Source organism: Lepeophtheirus salmonis, chromosome 8 (assembly GCF_016086655.4).
Source record: "Lepeophtheirus salmonis chromosome 8, UVic_Lsal_1.4, whole genome shotgun sequence".
Classification (NCBI taxonomy): domain Eukaryota; kingdom Metazoa; phylum Arthropoda; class Copepoda; order Siphonostomatoida; family Caligidae; genus Lepeophtheirus; species Lepeophtheirus salmonis.
Window position 1 is genome coordinate 16,398,748 of NC_052138.2, and position 20,499 is coordinate 16,419,246.

The 20,499-nt window shown below is 30.4% G+C and overlaps 3 long non-coding RNA genes across 3 annotated transcripts; 1 reads left to right on the forward strand and 2 right to left on the reverse strand.

Annotated features, from left to right (window-relative positions):
• Window positions 1–9,861: 9,861 nt before the first annotated feature.
• Window positions 9,862–10,564, reverse strand: LOC121123346 (uncharacterized). The gene is made up of 2 exons (XR_005865984.1): window positions 10,321–10,564; window positions 9,862–10,219 (listed from the first exon to the last, which is right to left on the reverse strand). It is a non-coding gene; the product is annotated as an uncharacterized lncRNA (long non-coding RNA).
• A 3,290-nt stretch (window positions 10,565–13,854) lies between these two features.
• Window positions 13,855–15,067, forward strand: LOC121123560 (uncharacterized). The gene is made up of 2 exons (XR_011781517.1): window positions 13,855–14,206; window positions 14,264–15,067. It is a non-coding gene; the product is annotated as an uncharacterized lncRNA (long non-coding RNA).
• LOC121123559 (uncharacterized) lies at window positions 14,903–16,632 on the reverse strand. Its single transcript, XR_005866029.2, has 2 exons — window positions 15,292–16,632; window positions 14,903–15,141 (listed from the first exon to the last, which is right to left on the reverse strand). It is a non-coding gene; the product is annotated as an uncharacterized lncRNA (long non-coding RNA).
• Between the last annotated feature and the right edge of the window lie 3,867 nt (window positions 16,633–20,499).

The window sequence follows — 20,499 nt, forward strand, 5'->3', positions numbered from 1 at the left end:
TCCTATTTAGTTTTGCAGCGATACTAGCGCCGTGTATCTGCAGACAAATCGACACAATAAACTACGTTAAAAATTCCCTATTTAATCATTGTTAGGAATGGTTTACATCTTAACTACATTTAAATCATTCAGACTCAGCCAATCAACGTTTAGAACACTGATATGAGGAAATAAATAGAAAAATTAACAGCTGACAAAGAAAATAGATATAATACAGGTTTGTGGAATAACGGCTGTCTTGTTGAGGCTTCCTGCTGACGTAGACTTATCGATTGTAAGTTATCTGATATACTTCATTAATAGAGGTATTAGTTCACTTACTATTTAACAAGAAATTAATTGAATCCCTTGTTGATAGAGATCAATTAAATGTACTCCCTTCAATTGGAAGAAGAGTTCCTTATTTTATGTATGTATTCGTACCTACTATATACAGTACATTGAACATATTAGGTTCGTACTATTATTATGGTTACTAACATATTATGTACCTATATGCCTCTTTTCTCTCTTCACTCGCTAAGAAATTAACCTTGAACTTAGTTGCTCGATGAAATATTTTACATATTCATTCATGAAATATTTAATGTAAGAGAAAAAAACATGGTATTTCTTATTTATTCTAAGACGTAGGTAAATACTATTTTATTTGGCAGATAAATCCAGGAGTAAGAAAAAGTATTTTGTAGATTGTATGTAGATATCCCTCTAAAGTTCACATCATGAGCTTCATATTATAGGAAGATTCAATAATAATTAATTAGGGAATTAGTAAATGAATGTAAAAGTATTCGTTTCATTTATCGTTAGTATTTATTTGTGTTAGGGTTCGGTCTGGGAATCATGGTCAGATCTAGGACCCTTTATAACTTCTGTACCTTTATTGCAAACTTTCCTTTTTTTCTTTTTTTTTAAACAGAAAACAATCCCAAAATCAGGTGGTAGTTAGCCAATTCCTCCAAACAATGGAATAAATATTCAATAAATGTTGTTAATAATTATTCACAGCTAAACAAGAGCCCTTCTTAATTCGACCACTCAATGTTCGGAACATTGATCAGAGGAAAAGACAGAAATATAGAACGCTGACAATAAAAAGAGTTTCAATTTTTGTGTTTGTGGTCTTGCCTCACCTAAACAAAAATGTATACTGTACTTTAATAGCAGCTATCCATGTTTCTGCTTCTTTTTCCCTAATATGTAATCTAATCGTTGATTGGTTGAATTCAAATTAGCTCTTGTTAAGCTATGAAAAATTCCCAGCAATGAGTGAAAAAAAATTCCATAGTGCTGAATGATCTTGTCTTTTTTTCTGATTCTGTTTGGATCAAAGGTTACGTGACAAAATAAGCAATACAATTTGAACGGTGTTATAGTAAATTTTAGTCTCACATCGTTATTTTTAATGTATCGCATATCCCTTCATATTAGCCTGTTCCGAAATGATTGGGACGGGTTCGTTTGAAGGGAAAGGAGAAGAGTTAGTTACAAAATTCTAGCAGCATCGATTTTCTCATGAATGTTATGGTGGAAAAACATTCCATAGTTATTCAGAGACTAATTAGCTAATGTCTACATAACACATTTGCACATGTTTCTGAATATGTACTTTTTGATGTGCTACAAACTGGGAAAAAAAGTGTCTGAGATCCAAGCCAACCTAATTATCATTTACCGTTCAGCGGGTGATGACGTTAGTGAACGAAGAGGAGCTCTCCAGACAGTTGCGGGAGTTGGAAAATCATTTCAACGACGTTGTGCGAGCCGGAGGAGACTAATTAACATGATTGAGTACTTTTTTATAACTTTTTAATTTGAAAAAATGCCCCAAATCAGTTGCTAGTTGGACAATTCTTCCTAACTATTGACTATTGTTGAGAATTGTTCACAGTTTAACAAGAACTCATTCTAATTCAACCAATCAGCGTTCATAAGACTGATTAGGGGAAAAGAAGCAGAAACATTCACAGCTGACAATGAAATACACTGTATATTTTTCTGTTAGTGAGGTAACACATTACTCTACAGAAAAATTGTTCCAAAAAATAAAATGATGTTTGCATCATACTACCATTTTAAGGTTTCGGTCTACAATTTCAACTTTTGTCCATGGTTTCAAACCGGGGTCTGGATGGAAATATCTATCGGTCTAGCAAAAATTACTTAATACTAAATTTAAAAAAATCGGCCTCGGACAGAGTTTCAACAGTTGTATTTATGCAGTATGTACATTGTAAAGCATTTTTCAAGCTAAACTCTTCTTTATTTATATTCATTTTCACACTTTTAAAGAAGAATAAAACGTTTTATCCTAGATTTCTAATAATATCTAAGGTAGCTTGTTTGCAAGTATGTAGTAGTAAGTTACTGCATACTATCATCTACATGGTAATACCCAGTACCTACCAAGTGGCATTGAGAAAATTATATAATAAATAATCTTATATACTCATTTACATACATATAATATTAACATCCATTTACATAGAACCTTTAATATAGTAAGCATTTAAGAATTGCTTATAAAGGAGTAAGACTTCTAGATATACATAATACAATCAGGATGTGATAATGGTATGCTATGGTACGATACTAGTTGTATTGCATGTCGACTAGTAAGGACTCATTTGACGTTGCTACATTATTTCGTTATATAAATCTGTTTTAGAGAGTTTTACACAAAAATAACTTTAAAATAATAAATCATTTATGCCATTATTTTTCATATACAAATTAGTGAAAATTGATTGATAACAATATGCACTCAAACTTATCTCTTTGAACACCCACCGGCTAAAAACTACTTTTATTATTATTATTTAAGCCTTGAAACGATAAAATGACCATTAAGGTCATAAAAAAATTTAAGTTTGTCCTTTAAAGCCTATTCAAGGGAATACGCGGAGGATTGGGGGAGGCTGTAGGATTTTTTTCTTTTTACTATAAATTATTTTGATAAGGATTTTAAAAAATTCGTCAAAATAGGGGTAATTTTTTTTCTTTTTAAGATATATTTTCTAAAAAAAGGTCATTCGGAAAAATTATGTAGCAGAACAAAAAATTTAATATTTGAATTTTTTTCCAAAAAAATTAATTTTTTGAATAGCTATGGATTTTTGAGATTTGTTTTTAAAAATTTTAATATTTGGAATTAAATTTTTTGAAATTTTTATTTTTGTGAAAAAAAATGTAAAATCAAAAAAAATAATTTTAAGTTTTATGGTATTACTACGATTCGGAGCCATACTTCGACGTAAACAAACTATATAGATAAAAATAAGAGTTAAAATCAATTTTAAATATTGCCGAGTTTAAAAAATTTATGATTAATTACGTTAAATCATTGCAGTTCCTAAAAAATTAGTCTAATCATAATAAAATCTTATTTGAAAGCTAATATTTTTTTTCAAAAATATACATATATATATATATATCATAGCTAAAATTAAAGAATATTATGCAAATTGTAATAAAAAAATTACTTTCAAAAAACCAATAACAACCATATTTGTGGGTTTTAGCCGGTGTGGAAAAATGTTGTTGAAGTCCTTACACTATGTAATGACTCCACTTGCTAAAATCTATAATTACGTCATTTAGCTAAGATTGTTCTTTATGGGATGGCATTTGGCGTCCGATTCATATGTATCCTTAGGGTTTAGGACGGAACCAAATTCAAAATTTGAGAACGATATATCCCTAGTCTGTTGTACAACTTACATGTTTCAAAGCAGAGTGGCTATATTTTTGATGTTGCGTAGATGTAGATGGAATCCAGTTTCATTATTACACCGTTCCAAATATTTCTTGGAATATGTCAAATCATTATAATTATCGTTGCTAATAGTACTGTCGTATGCGAATCGATGTTTGTACTTAATTAATTATCCATATTATGCCTACAATTATTCACAAATATTATTTTTTCTTTCACAATATGAAAATATTATTATTTTTTTACAGAAAAAAAGTCAAATCAGAATCCACTCCAATGAATATTTTATTGTATTTTAAGTTAGAGGGACGTTAAATTTGACGCAAAGAAACAACAATTGAAAATTATGCTAAGGAATATTTTGAAGCGGTGTCTAATAGAAAAAAGATCTGAATTTATTTTCTTAAAAAATATAAGAGTTGAAATTCCCATAACGAAGAGATGATTTAAAAAAAATTGTAAATCTTTTGCATATGGGCGTTAAAATTAAAATGTCGCCTCTATTGTAAAGGTCGTGCCACTCTCCCACTGGTGAGGAGTAAAGATGGATATGGGTATCCATATTTTTTAGGAATCGAGTCGTTTTGAATCTTTAGATGCACTTATTCGAATAAATTTAAGGTATCCGAACTTTCGGATACAGATCCGAACCCACAATTAGACGGATACTTATCTCAAATTCTATGAGGATTGTACTCAAAGTTCGCACTTAAATAAAATTCAGGTTACATTTGAATATTCGAAACAATGAATAACACAATCTTAATACTATTACAACATATTTATTAGTTATTATTGCTATAATAACATTGGAATAACCACGTGATATAAAGGTGGGTTACCACATCTATCGGGATTTTGTAAATAAATGTGTGTAAGTTTGGAACAGACCTATATTTTAAAGACCAACCATACAATAATCGTCAACCTCAACAATTCTCCATACCAAAATCAAGAGGTTTTGTTTTTAAAATGAACCTTATGTGGAGTATAGAAAATCCCCCTCCCCCAAAAAAAAAAAAAAAAATATTTGGAAGCATATGAGTAATCAAAGTGCTTCCAAAATTTATTTTGGTGTAATTTTTTTACTCTAAATAAGGTTCATTTTAAATCATTTGCCTCTGTTTGTTTGTTAGCCCCAGGATTATGCCAATTAAACTTGGTAGGAAGATTATATTTAGTCACAGTAATAGGCTATTAAGTTTATAGGTCAAAATAACACAAAACGTAAAAGATACATAATCGACTATAACTGTGGAACAAATTAAGATACATCACTCAATTAGATTTAAGGCGGAGGCTTTACGTTCTACATAGTGCCCATTCTAGTTTTCTGTATGTTTTCAAAAATTTTGAGTACTCTATATGCTCTAGTAAACGTTTGTTCCAATTTTCAACTACTTCTCTATACTTTCATAATTTCAGTGTTCTTTCAATCATATAGATATAGTGTTATAGTTATTTTTTGTTTTGTCATTGTAAATTTATGCTTACATATTTTGAATTATATTTCAAATTTATATATATACTATTAAAGAGTATAAGCTTGAGTATAATTTATAGCCACATGTCTATGTTCTCAGCCATATGTGACATATATATATAGGCATTAAATACCTAAAGGGCACAAATGTAACACGTCTGGAAATCAATATTTCAATACAAATATTTGTCAAAAAAATTCACTAATGCATTTTTGATGATTCCAAGAATAATTATGTAAAAGATCATATTTATTAATTACATATTATTCGTTAAAGGGTTAAAAGCATTGACCAAAAAAAAAAAAAAATATTTCAAAAATCATCTCAATAAATTTGTATTTTATCGAAAAAAATGTAAATATTTTTTTTTACCCGTATTGCTTTCTAAACATGTATGCATAAGATTTTGCCAAAAGTTGTCAAATTTTAACAGCCCTCCCTCTCCCAAAAATATTTAATGTACTATTAAATAAGACGTTTTGTGACGTACAAATAATTACATGTACCTTGTATAAATCACAGCTTTTACATATTGATTAATCAAAGCTGTCATCTCCCTCACTAAATTGTTCTTGAAATAATTACAAAACAATGTTTCTATGTACATACGGATATGATTGTTAAAAAAGGAAATGAACAACTTATATATATATATATATTGTATATCTATATGTTGGTTGAAGAACTGTCATAATGATGATAGTGTCACAAATAACGTCTTGAAAGAGAGATAAAATCAATCATCCTAATACTTCCAAACTGCACATCCGGTTGTGTAATAATCATTGTCTTTGCTCTGTTTAGAATTAGGGCTACTAAAGAACAAAGACATCTATAGATCATTCTCGTTTGAAGTGTGTATCAATGTATAATTAGTTACTTAAAGACCTAATACTTCACTGCATGAATGGATCATAAATATGGTATACAGAAGGACATGAAAACTACAGAATAATCTTGCACTGGATGATTAAATAAGGGAAAATACTTTTTTGATATTAGTTCTAATATACGAAATGAAAAAAATATCTGATTCTATGATAATTATTACATACTTAAACAATTTATAAACTGCATTAACTTAAAAGCAAATAGATATATATATATGTATTATAAGTAGACAGAATCTGTTTTAAAAGTCCCTGGTCTTAAGGTTGTTTTTTTCTTGTTTTTTTATTTCAATTTTTTTCATTTAAATTTTGAGCCTTTTTGTAAAGAAAAAATTCAGAATCCTTGTTTATTTATATAGTATTTTAAGAGGGGGGTCCTAGTTTTTACGTTAAAGTGATTTACCTAGACCGGAATGGTTTTACCTTGATTAAAGACAAAATACAGAGCTCTTTTCTTCTTTGCTTACGGTAACACCGTAAAGTCGATGTCACATTTATATATAGTCAAATCTGGATACAAAAAATTCGGATATAATAAAAATACGCTGACATGTCAACATTCTCTTTTATACAAATTTTTTATGACATACAATACTGTGCACAGAAGAAACACGAAGTAAAAAATCTGCATAAAGTTAAATTTTTCTTCCCTTTATTGGTGTCAATTTCATAGGACTTCATGAGAATGAAGACTTTCCATGAGGATTTTTCCTTTTTATAGGTACAAATCGTAAGGTGGTCCCAAAACTTTTGTTCTATGTTTCTTTTTAAATTCATTTCACATTGCTTCAATAATAAAATCATATTTTTCATTTATCCAACAGGTTTTTAATTTCGGAATTTCTTTTGATCCGTGCTTTTTTTAACAACGATCATCAGACCTCATCCAGTCTACTCATATGCCTTCGAAGCATATCCTCCTCAAAAAACCTCACACAACTCATAATCTCTATCAACTATTTATAATTAGTTATCGTTCTTTTTAGTATGTCTGTGTTAATAACTAATAGTAATTATCATCAATGATAAATATAGGTGCGCCATCTTATGGTACATTTCGATATTAAGTTTGAAGAATTATGTAATTATGTATTTATACATTATTATTATTGTTATTTATTGTGACAATTGCAAATACCACTATTACGTCCTTATGCTATTCCATATATACAATGTATTAATTGTATATACATGCAGGAGGGTCCAGATAAATTGGGAAAATCTTAAAGGTTTATAACGAACGAACTAGATAGGGTAGAACCATAATTTTTTATCATTTGAAAGCTACATTTAATGAAATTCAATTATTTATAATGAGATCAGCCTCTCTTAATAACCTCAGCCACACGTTGCCGAAGTTTTTGCCAGGCCCAAGGGCCTCCTGTGGATCCAGCTTTGTATTTGTACGAGTAATGAACTTCTTCAGGGCCTCCATAGACGAATTAAACTTGGCATAGTTCTCATGCTTGATCCTCCCCTAGATATAGAAATTGTATGGGCTCAGGTCCAGGCTATTTGCAAGCCAACAATCCGGTCTCCTCACTAGTTCTCTACGATTTTTACAATGAACGAAATTATTGAACAAAAAGTTTGCCTTAAATTTTGTATCACGATAGAAATTTCATGTGCTGATGCGTTGAAAATGTTTGAATTTTTTTTTGCTGAATCAGTTTTATCAAAAACCCGTCCATATGAGTGGTACAAAGCGTTCAAGGTGGGTCTTCAAAAGTCAAGGTGATGCTCATTGTTTTCTTTAATATCTGTGGTCTGGTGCATCATGAATTCGTTCCAAAGGTACAAACGGTCGATAAGGAGTACTATTTGGGCGTATTAAGATGTTCGCAGAGAAAATCCCTCAAAAAAGAAAAGAGTTATGGCAAAATTACTCGTGGATTTTACACAACGATAACGCGCCATCACATAGCCAAACACGCAGTAAAGACCATCGATCAAGCACCATATTCATCTGATTTAGCTTTGTGTGACTTTTTTTTGTTTCATGAACACTTAGCTTGCCACTCCATGGAACCCGTTTTGAGTCTATTGAATCATCTCCCTTATCTCTTTCCCAAACCAGATCTGTTTGGGATTTTTGGGCATGAAATAGGTCAAATAGACTTTCATCACACCATTGTTTCCGCTCATCACAGAATTGAAGCCTGGCCCTCCTTTGGTTTTCTGAAAATTTGGGGTGCAGACGAGGTTTGTATGGCAAAGCATTCAAAGAGTGCCTCAGGTAGTTATGGACTTGGATATTGAATAGCCCTTTAAAGTCAATCTTGCTGCAAGTTTCCTTGTGGATTGCCTCTTTTTGGTCAAAGATATTGAAATCTTCACTATTTTTTTTCTTTCTTCCTCGACCCTTCTGATTTGCAAAGGTTTGTCCATCCTTCCTTTTCTTACACCAATTTTCAATGGTCCTGAGAGGAATCTGTAACCTTTGAGGCAACGTCTCTCTGGCTTGATCCACCCTCCATCATGCCAACAGCCTTGGCCCTCGTCTCCAATGAGTGCTCTCTCACCATTTTGGATATTGAATTTCAACTAACATCCTGTGGTGTTTTCTGAGCCTGTTTATACTGATGTATGATACAATCATAGAAAATTATTGCATCAGGAAAATTCTATATTGCCTAACCATTGTATCAGCCAAATTTCATTTTATTCCGCCTAAAAATAGTTTTTTTTAACTATAAAACGGATATTTTTAATACCCCATCAATTTTTGTACATACTTTATATTATATGACCTTAAATCAAGTAAAATAATTAAGGAAATACTCAACTACAGTTACCTATCAAAAGCTATCATAATACCGTTAATACCGTCTTTAGCAATGATTAAAAATTTCTTATTACGACTAAAAATATATTGAGACTAAATATAGTAATATTCTGGAAACATTTTATTTTTAGTTGATGTTATTATGATAGTTAACAGTCATTCAGTATTTACCCTCTGTATGTTATCCAATATCATTATTAAAGAATTTTGCATTGCTTAAAAGTGATGAAATATTTACCATCATCTATTTGTACAACAAAAAGATAATTGCCAAAATTCATTCGACCTAACAGATGATTATACTTCACTTGTATATTTTTATCATTACATACGATATAGAAACAATTTTTAAATTAATGTAAAAAAGTGTATGCTAAATGAATACGAAAGTATTTCCAATGATCTTGTCAATTGTCTGAGCATATAATGTAATTATTATTTTAAAGGATAAATAGAATATAGGATAAGTTAAGAAATTGATTAATTTTAAGATCGTCAGGTATTTTTACTAGTCGGATAAATTTATCAATCAATGTTCAGTGATGTAAATCCGATAAATTTTTTTGCTGCCCCGTTTTTTTGGAATTGGAAATCAGAAGCATAAATTTTCTTTTCCTTAGCAGTTGTCATGATTATTTAATACCTATGTAGGGAACATCCTTTCATAGATATATTCAAAACCTGATTAAACATTCATGTGTACTCATAAAAGACGGAGCGTAAACCTGAGAATTTGTTGTGGAGTTATAATTGGAAGTTTTTTTAAAGTAGAATTGGAGTAATTCTTGCAAATTTCCTTCTCCCATTCTTCCCTTGTCAGAGCTGATCCCCTCCAAATCGTCAGAGTTACCATGTTGATTTTCGGTTTCTTTTTTTAACATGCACAGGATTTTCATCACTGTTCATACTAATCGTTTCTTATTTTTGTAGTTACAAGAAAAAAAGCTGGTCTCCCAATGACAATTTGTAAAAATCATTTTATTATAATTTTTTTGTTTTTTATGTGTTTTTTTATTATTTATATACATAATACATATCTTATTTATATGTTCATTAATAATAATTATGTTCGCCTGTTTTGGTTAAGGATAAAAAAAATTGGTCGTCGTGTTGATAAATTATCCCTTTGAAGTAGCATTCACGCTTATCTGTGACGGAACTTGTTTTAAAAAAAAATATATATGAATTTAAATATAATCATTTTTTCGCAGTAATTCATCCTCTACCTCCAAAATTGTATAACAGGCAACTGATATTAACAAAGGTCTTAATTTAGTCTTGATCCAGCCTTCTCCTCGCGCTCTTGCAAAAATCCCATCTCTACCAAAAACGATGACATAATAGACTATTTGAATATTATATACATATTTAGTTTGAAAAGTTTTTATTTTTTTATTATTTATATTTGTAGTTCAACTAACGAGATAATTAATTAATATTACTCACAAACATTAAACTGTTAACAAGGAGTGATGACTCGTTCTATTCCTTGACAAAGATCTTTGTTGTGTTTCTTTTATAAAGACTTGGCTTTACATATGTGCTGTGCCTGCATACATACTTTTATTTTTAATTGGATAAAGCGATCCATCTATATATTACACATGCCGCCATATTAATACTGTTGATAGGTACGTAGGTTTTAAAAGTGTCCAGTTCGTAATTTTGCAACTTGGTTGACAATAATTTTGATAAATCTACCGTCCAAATTATTTTTTTCTGTTTAAAACATACATTTGTTATATAATAACAATGTTACTTATTATTGCATATTCCTTCCAGGTAATTGAATTTATCAATACCTTAATGTGAAGTCTTTAAGGATTAAATATTACGTCATAAAGAATTTGACTTATTTAGTATGAAAGATTTATATCTTAGCTAATAAAAATGATAACAATTAAGTAGTATTTCTAATTAGATATCCCAACAATTATAAATAAATATGTATTTCAAAAATAATTTTATTTGTCTCTGGCGTAAAGATCTTGAATGATGTGACATCATTTTTCCGTAGAAACTTAATTATTAATATTATATAGTATACTTAAACCGTTAAGTTGCTCTATAAAGCTTAAGTTGTTAGAATTAATCGTTGTTTAATCTCTCAGTGGTTTCTTTGATTATGAAATTTTATTCTTGATTTTTCAATATTGAGTTTAAAAAAAAAGTAAAAAATCATTATGTGCCACACAATGCAATTAAGTTACATTTTGACGAGTCATTTGTTAATGCCCATTTGATCAAGAAAATACTAAATAAATAAATATTTATATATCATTCAGATTATTTTGAAAAGAACATTACAAAATATGTTTTAATTTTTTTCGTGTTGTTTTTCGGAGCCCTGAGTTACTATATATGCTAAGGGAAATGAAAAAAAAGAGGAGTCTGTTAATTATACCCTGGCGGTTTGGTCATACTAATTTATTAATTAGCACCATTGATGATTTAGAAGGATTCTTCAAACGAAGCGTTGTGATAAATTGATCTTTATGCTCCCATCATTTCTATAAATTTATATATTTTCATTTGGATATCTTAGGTACTCGCTTCCTACTTTAAAATTAATAAACTTTAAACATGTTCAGGGATCTTATTTCTTTGGACGAGGTTCTCATGTCTCACTCGGTAGAGTTCATTCCCTTTAATGGTGCGATTGTTCATTATACATATGTCCCTTAAATCAAGGTATGTAGAAACGACTTTTATATCGTAGATTTTATTCCATACGCTCAAAAATACATCATTTGTTCTTGATCTTGTCTGGAACAATATCATTTCGATTCTAGACTCTAAAAAAAAATATAAAAAATGTTTCTTGATATCTAGCTACATATCAAATTTCTTATATTATTGATATTATATTTATATATCTATATTTCTTGGAAACTATTACATGATTATGTTATAGAGAAAATATAAGTGGCCATACAACTTCCGTAGACTTCCTTTGGAAAATTGCAGTTTCAAAACTTAGTGAATTGGAATCTTCCACTTAATTACTAAATTGTTTGTCTCTGATTTGGAATATTACCCTCGTGAGGATATTATGTCTCTACATAAATAAGTTAATATTTACCGATTATAATTAACATTTTTTTAAAAAGTGTTAAATAGAAGAAAATAATTCAAACTGTAACAAAATAATAAAGATTGTTTTGGTATTTCTTGGACAAAATATTAAAAATTTAGATCATCACATATATTATTTATAATAAAAATATTATATGCATTCTTCATTGAGTTTGTTCGATATATTTGATTATTTCGACTTTATTTTTTAATTTTAACTTTTGTGTTATTATTGTGTTTGCATCTTTTAGTGTAGTTAAGAGAAAAAAAGTTGGAAGAACCTTATTATTCTTTAATAATCTTTATTTAAAAGATAGTTAATACATTATTGAATCGACAAATCTTCTTAAAAAACAATTAAATTCTTTGATTGTGATTGACTTTTATTAAAAAGATTGTAATAACTATATGAATCAAATTAAATCAAAAGACAATGAAGACTGTGTTTCTAATATGGTGTTATTGTTGGGACGTAGTTACCTTTATTCTTTTCTTTTCACTAGGGGGAGACGTTCTGTTCAAACTAGCTGCGTGTTTGGAGGAACATGTTACATGTAGCAGCTTCTAATTTTAAGACAAAATAGCAGAAAAATTGACAGCTGAGAGCAAAATACATGGTAAATTTGGATATTAAAGAAATACAAAATATATATTATTTTACCATATTTATAAACATTAAAGTAGTTTATGGACTTTCTTGAGTACTTTTTTCTATTTTGACGAATAATTTTTATGAAAATTGTAATTCATCAAAAAACTAATTTTAGAAAATAGGATTTTATAACAAAATGGGATTTTTCACAACTATTTCATACATGCTTCTAGATTAATTATCAAATTTAGTGTTGGATCGATACTAGGACTAATGGCCTAATCAGTCTTCCCAACCCCCTTTCAGTTTTTTTCTCAGTTTACCTTTTTACTATACAACAGTCCTGAGAACCGATACGTAGGTCTTTTATTCAATATTAAAGTAAATTTCAAAATCATAAAATTAGATAATAAATATACTAATAAAAAAATGTTAGAATTAAATCCATCGTAAAGATTTAGAGCAAAAGCTAATTATGTAGTAATGTCCGGCAATATTACTTCTTATTAAGAGCATCAAAAAATATTTTTTCCCCGTTATTTATGCTTGTATAACAACATACTATTAACATGAAGGATACACACAATTGCTAATTATAATGCTACACCCAATGTAACTGCCCCCGTTGTTGTTATCATTTAAACAGTTGTTTTTGCCTTTTATGATTTTTCTGAACACCATTTCTTGGGGCTTATTAAGCCCGCAAATACAACTATCTGGTTCCTCTGTTTTCTTTGGGACATAAACAAACCTTTATTCATAAATCATACTTGATGGTCGATGGGTAATTTCGAACATACTTATAAGATATCTCAATTATGATTTTTTTTAACATTACATCTTATCTGAAAATTTACTACCTATAGAAGCTTTCCTTCTTCATCAAAATATAGCTTTACTTGGTACTATTTAATCAAAATAATATTATCAAGAAAATGTCTTAATGTTAGTTATAATTTATTGTATGATACAAAATAGGATTAAATATTAATTGTTATAATATACAAAAACTTTGGTTACGAATATCAATATACAAGGTGGATATAACAAATCGCAAATAGCATGCGTTTAAATTAAATGCTATAATAATTTTTGTATGAGGCTGTAGATGTCCATTCCATACATCGGGACGTAAAACCATTTAGATAAAGAAAAATCTTTCTCGACAATCTAAGTCTAAGGGAGAAATAGTCTTAAATTTGGCCGAAATACTCATACTTTGCGAGGAAAAAGTTGAGTATCATATTATGCAATGACGCAATGGTAATGTGTGAGCCCCTAGAATAGAAAACATCCAAAGGGACGTCTTGTATATTATTAATATTTAATTTCCGTATAAATAACTATATATAAATCCATATTATATTCTGTAAAATTATCTAAGACAAAATATATTGTACGAAAAATATATTATCCATCCAAAAGCGTTCATTGAAACTCTTCGTGTTCAATCCTCCTAAAGTCAACTCCTACTTTAAGTAAACCTTTTCCTTGTTAAGAGTCCTTTAGTGCCCTTTATGCCTATAATGCACGAATCACTACTATGAATAGTTGCTATCACAAATATCAATTCCATTAATAAGTTGGAATTCGTGATGTACTGCAAATATGGACAATGATGCATCTTGAATACTTCAAGCCTCACTCCCAATTTCCTTATTACTCGTAAGACCAAATATAATTAGAGAAAATCCCCCCGTAATTATATCTTGCATTCGGTAGTGCTTAAAAAGTATATCTAATCATCTTTAGACCTGATATACAAGTATATAACTTCTATTTGAAAGACCATTCAAGGATGACGTCTAAAAAATTGACCGGAGTCTGTAAGTATAAAGAAGCAAAATTAAGATGTTTTGATTTTACAAATAAAATATGTGAAGTATAATGTAGAATAGTAGAAACGGCAAAGAAAAATCAAAATAGTCTAAATGTTTTAGTATCAAAGGGTGTTATCGCAAATACAAAGTCATGTGGATTCAATATATATCGAAGAATTCAAAGGTGTAGGAGATCGTGGAAAAAGAGCTAAGAAAGATTCTGTAGACAGTGTGGTTTCCAATTTCCTCATAAGAATGGGAAAGTTTGCCATGCAAAAAGCGTCGAATGCACAAGATGTGGTAAGAGAGCCCAATTATGCAAGAGTATGCAGCTGTCTAAAAGAACACTCTATTTTGATCATCAACTCTATTCAAAAATTTGAACTGATTAAATTGCCCATCGATGCATTGAATGGCCATGGAAATTACTTCAAAAATTATAATAGCTACATTGACAGTGATGCAATTGTATCTGTCGCTAGATCAAGAGTTCTAGCTAAATATCGATTCCAACCTAATTAAAAGAGTATCGTTTAGAATATATCTTTAACTTAAATTATTTATTTATTTACACATGAAGGAAGAGGGATTGTTGTATATTATTAATATATAACTTCCCTACAAATAACTTTATACATGTATATTATATTCTGTAAATTTATGCGAGACAAAATATATTGTTAGTTAGAGAAAATTAAAGCCATCATTACAGGAAGTGTACTCATAACTTATTAGTCACCATTGACCATAAAGGATGAATAGATAACTTTGGCACGAAATCTACGGAATAGAAATGAGGCAATAAAGTAACAAATTATTAAAAAAATATTGTTAATATTTACGAGTTAACAATTAAATGATAACAAAACATTTATTCAATTTAGTGATCAACAATAACTTATAAACTGAGCTTATGACGATGTTCCTTACATTGTTTGCGTTTGCAATCTGAATATCAACCAAGTCAATAAGGTAAGGTCTCCCACAGAAATGTCCGTCCAAAGGGCCAATCAGAATTACCGTCATTGACCTCCCTTGATGATCTCTTGTCTCATCGAGTGCAACGGAAATATCCTTTTCTTCCACATCTTCTTTTATTCTATTCAAAACTCCTTGCCATACTTCCACAACCAAGTTGTTAACGACCCATCGACCTGGAGAAGTTTTTCCTGTATATTTTTCAATAAACTTGGAGAAATTGGGATGATCCAGAACATTTAAAGGGATGTTACAAGACACAAATAACTTTGCTACGTCCAAATTGAATGATGAACCGTTTAATTATCCTTTGTCTCCTTGAATCTTGTGTTTCTTGAAGACTTTTAAGTTGTTGATGATTGATTCCATCAACTCTACTTATGAGTCATAAGTCATATTATTCCAAGAATTATGTCTTCTGCTAGAGGTATTAGTCGTATTTGTGCTGTGGCAAACAGTAATAATCCATCAATTGTCTCATGAAAAAATGAAATACTATATTATGTATTAATACAAACACGGCGCGGAAATCCTTGCTGGAGTTGATGATGAACTTCTCGGACAAGTTGTTCCACTCCTTCACATTGGCCACCATCTTGCGTCCACACCTAGTTGTCCTCTAAGTAGGTGGCCTTGAGAAGTCTGGTGAACCTCAAAAAAACCCTAAATAGAAGGGATGCATCTTCTTGCCGTCGGGTGCCTGACCATTGTTTGGGACGGATGTTTTGTACGGAACACTCCCTTGACCTCTTCTGGTGATCTCCCATGCCAACAATCGTTCTGAGTGTTGTAGACCTGGTCGACAGTGAAAATCTTCTCGTCAGAGAAGTTTTTTACTATGGATCCATTTGCCTTTATCCACACACGAACTTTCTTACACCTCTGCAGTCTCCTTTCCTTCAGAGTGTCCTTCAATAGGTGGAGCAGGGTCCTTGTGTAAGAAGACAACCCCAAGTCCTCCTTCACAGTCCTCCTGATTGTCCCCTCGTCTATGTCAAACTCGTTAGAGAGGCGATTCATGGATTTTGTGGGGTCCTCCTTGATCTTCTTCTTCAGGTCCCCCAGAAACTCAGAATCCCTTTTCAAGTTGTGTACCCCACTTCCTTCTTTCCTTGAGAGATCTTTTCCATCCTTTTTCAACTTGACCGCCTTGAAAATGAGGCTCCTGGAGCACTTCACAATGTCCATAATCTCTGCCACCTCAATTTTGGCATCCAGAAGGTCTGAGATCCTCTGCATTTTGCTTCTTGCTCACTTATGATGAAAGATTTGAGAAATAAGTATTACTGTTTACTTATGCAGAAAGGACAGGAGATTTGGAATATGCAGGAAAAAATCACAAAACTTATCTATTCTATTACATAATTAGTATTTATTAACAGTCCACGTTTTGCTTCCGAACCCTGTACATATAAGCAGACATGTTGATCTGAGTTTTTTTCTGATTGGCGATCAATCGCGACAAGGCGATATTACATCGCTTATTGCAGTATCGCAGTTGGTCCTGATCTTTATATTGCTATTTCCCAACAGAAATAGCAAAAAAATTGCGATATCATCAATTTGTACAAAATTACATGTCATGTAATTTGCGATCGCTGATCAAAAATGGCCCTGATCGTTATATTGCTATATTGCAGTGAATTTCTGATTTTTTTCCTGCTCACTCACAAGTCTTCATGTAAGTAGATTAATATCGGTATCTATAAGATACACTCAAAAATTCTGAGATTACGGGGGACACATTTTTAATGAGATTCGATTTCATAAACTTACGTATGTACATTTATCTACAGTAAACACATTTGTGTAGAATTTTATGAAAAATGTCACCTCCATATTGAAAACACACCTAATTTCCACTAGATATTATTGACTACGATTAGCTATTTTTGACTTTTATATCTTTTACTAAAATATTTTTTTAGTCTATGCATATGGGGGCCACCATGAGTTGTCCTTATACTGAGTCGAAAAACTATTTTAGATATACGGCCGAATGATATTTCATATTGATACCCTACTCATTATGCATAATTATAATTATAGATCAATAATTATAAATGAGATAATTTGAAGATCTGAAACATAGAGTAGAGTGAGATAGAGAATACTTTACGACACTGACAACAAAATCAAAAAACATTACTTTATTATTTGAATCTCCTTTAAGGTACAATAAGTAGGCAATATTAAATTATCCATTCATGTCAAAAAAGATGTATTTAAAAAAGTCTAGTCTTTTCATGCAGCTGTCCTTGATTCATGCATTTCAGTTAATATTGCTTATTTTTCAAAAAAAAACAAGGACTTTGAAAGATTCTTTAGTGTCTCCAAAGTGGTGAGTATGTAAAAAGATAACATTAAGTGTACATAAGGCTGTTTTTAGGGGCGTATTGATCCCAAAACCTCCCTGAAACCAAGTTAGCAACTTGGATATAAAAATAGTGGCCCACACAGAAAAAATTAAATAAAAGCCATTACGGGTCGTTCGAAAAATAAAAATTTATGTTCTAAAAAAACGTCACTTCTCGAAATTAGTTTTCTAAAAAAAATCAAACAAAAAACAAACAAAAAAGAACCCCCAAATTTTAAAAAAAAAACGTGACTTAAGGTGGCAGTATGAATATTATCTGGTTGAAATGATAGAAATACGTTATGTAGAAATTTTATAAATGTACTTTATTATTTGTGCCTTTTTTTTAAATCCTATACTCACTACTCAGTATATAAATACTGTTTGCGTGCTTCCTACAATATATCTTTGCTGATATTTAGATGTGTTCAGACTTAAACGATTGGGTAGTAAGAAAAATTATCGAAACAGTTCTAAAAAAGTCACCAGACCAAATTATGAAGTCTATACCTCTCAGTCATAACTCAGTTCAAGGAAAAATAGATTAAATGGCTCAAAGCGTAGAAAACAAATTGTGCAACATTCTTGCAGCAAAATAATTTAGCTTACAGTTAGATGAGTCCATTGTACTAGGAAATGAATATGTGCTTCTTGCTTAAATTTTCTTTTTGAAAAAGATGAAGAGTTGGTTCAAGTAATTATATTGTGTAATCTACAGGCAGTATCTGGTAGCATAAAAATCTTAGTGACTGACTTTGCAAAACAATTAATACTGTTATCACAGAAGTTAATAATCTCCAGGCACATTCCCTCAATTTGAGAGCATGGCATTGATAATGATGAAGGGTTTTAACGTTTATTGGGGCACACCTATCAAAGAGAAAATTCTTGCAACTTTTTTATTCTTTGTTGGACTCTAAAACTAATCTAAAAAATATCACGGATAACATTGTTTATTTTCAGATATATTCACAAAATTCAATGAAATTTATTTGCAGTTGTAAGGAAATTATAAATAATTGCTAAGTTAGATCAGTTATCTCCACTCGCCTGTCTAGGTCTAAGTTATTCAAACGAAATTTAACCATCCATGAACTTTACCAGATTCCAAGCCGCTGTGAATTGGATAAAGTAAATAACATATCAGATTATCACCCCCAAGTGTATTGTAATTTCCTCAAAGAGTTGCAAAGATACATGTCTGACCGATATGACGATATTTATTGCTAATAGTACCAGACTGGGTTTTCAATCAATTCTTTGAGGTCAGTAGTTAGGAAACAAGAAAGTTATAGCAAGAATTATTTTAATCAAGAACGACGAATACATTGTGTAAGTTTGCCCGCACGTCCTAATTTCTCTTTCTATCTTGAAATTGGAGAAAACGGCCATGGATAGTTGAAATTCAATCATTGCAACCTTATAATAATAACGAAATAACTTCGCATAGCGAAGAATATATTATTAGATTAAGAGGAGAGGGATCCGACTTTTTTCAGATATTCGGGCAGTTAGCACTTTGGGGAGCATAAAAATAAATGGAAGGTCACATTATGTGGAGGAGATTATCCGTGGACTAAGGGATGAGACCGCAGCAGATCGCATCTAATTAAGTAAATCAAATTTTTCATGTAATTACAATGAACCATTACAGTATAATTACAGGATGAATATAATTGGGATCATAGAGATGAACTTCTATGTCATCAAACCCAATAATTCTTGTAACAGAAAATTACTATAAATATACATAAATAGAAATAAACTTATTCAAGTAATTTTGATCGATTGAGTCAATATCCTTCTCCCCATACTCCGATAATAGAGTTATGGATGTATAGATTAAGTAAATATGTTTATTTATTTATTCAGGCTCCAATAAGATTTTTTTTAAGACCCTCTAATAATTTATATTAGGTACCTACTAAGTCCTTTATATAGATTAAAATGAGTGATAGGATCAGTTTAGATAAAAAATAAAGTTACGTGTGGGTATAATAAGCACACTATGGAGATAAAGAGAGAGAAAGGCAAACCAAATAAAAACAAAAAAAATACATAATATTCATTCAAATGTAATATACACAATATGTTGTTGGCAAAAGGGAATAAATTTCTTGAAAAAAAAAGATTAAAAAAATTTCAAAGTACAGCAATACTTCCGAAAAGTCCTGTAACCCAGCCAAGGACGTCGAAACTATTTTCTGGGAAGGGGTACGCATGATCGGATAGTTTTCAATTTTGTGTTTTATAAAAGAAATTTCGAATCCTCGTGTATTTTTATTAAATTACCTACAAGAAATTCCACCCTGTCGTCTTATAATAGTTATTAATAACACAAGGTAAAAAAAAATTATTATTATTTTTTTTTTTTTTTGGGAGGGGGGTTGTACAAATGAATTCAAGCCAAAAAAAGAAATTTATCTCTGAAAACATAATCCAAAACTAATCCCAGTTGTATTAAGGTATATTTAAAAAATATGCATCTCCAAGTATTTTTTTCGATTTCGTATTTTTTAAGTGATCCAATTTTTTATGTGGTTGTATTAGCAAATATGCATAACGTCATGTCTCGTAATAAATAATAATTAATATCCCAATACTGTTCTTCGTACAGATTCAAATAAAAGAATTACTAATTATATTTAAAATATTATAATTGCCTACTCTTCGTGAATGGATCTCTTTATTGTTCGATCTTGGTATCTCATTCCCAAGAAAAGAGTCCACTCTACTTCCTTATGAGGTCTGGTAGTTTTCTTAGGATGAATGTTCAAAAAAAAAAAAAAAATCATTGTCCACAT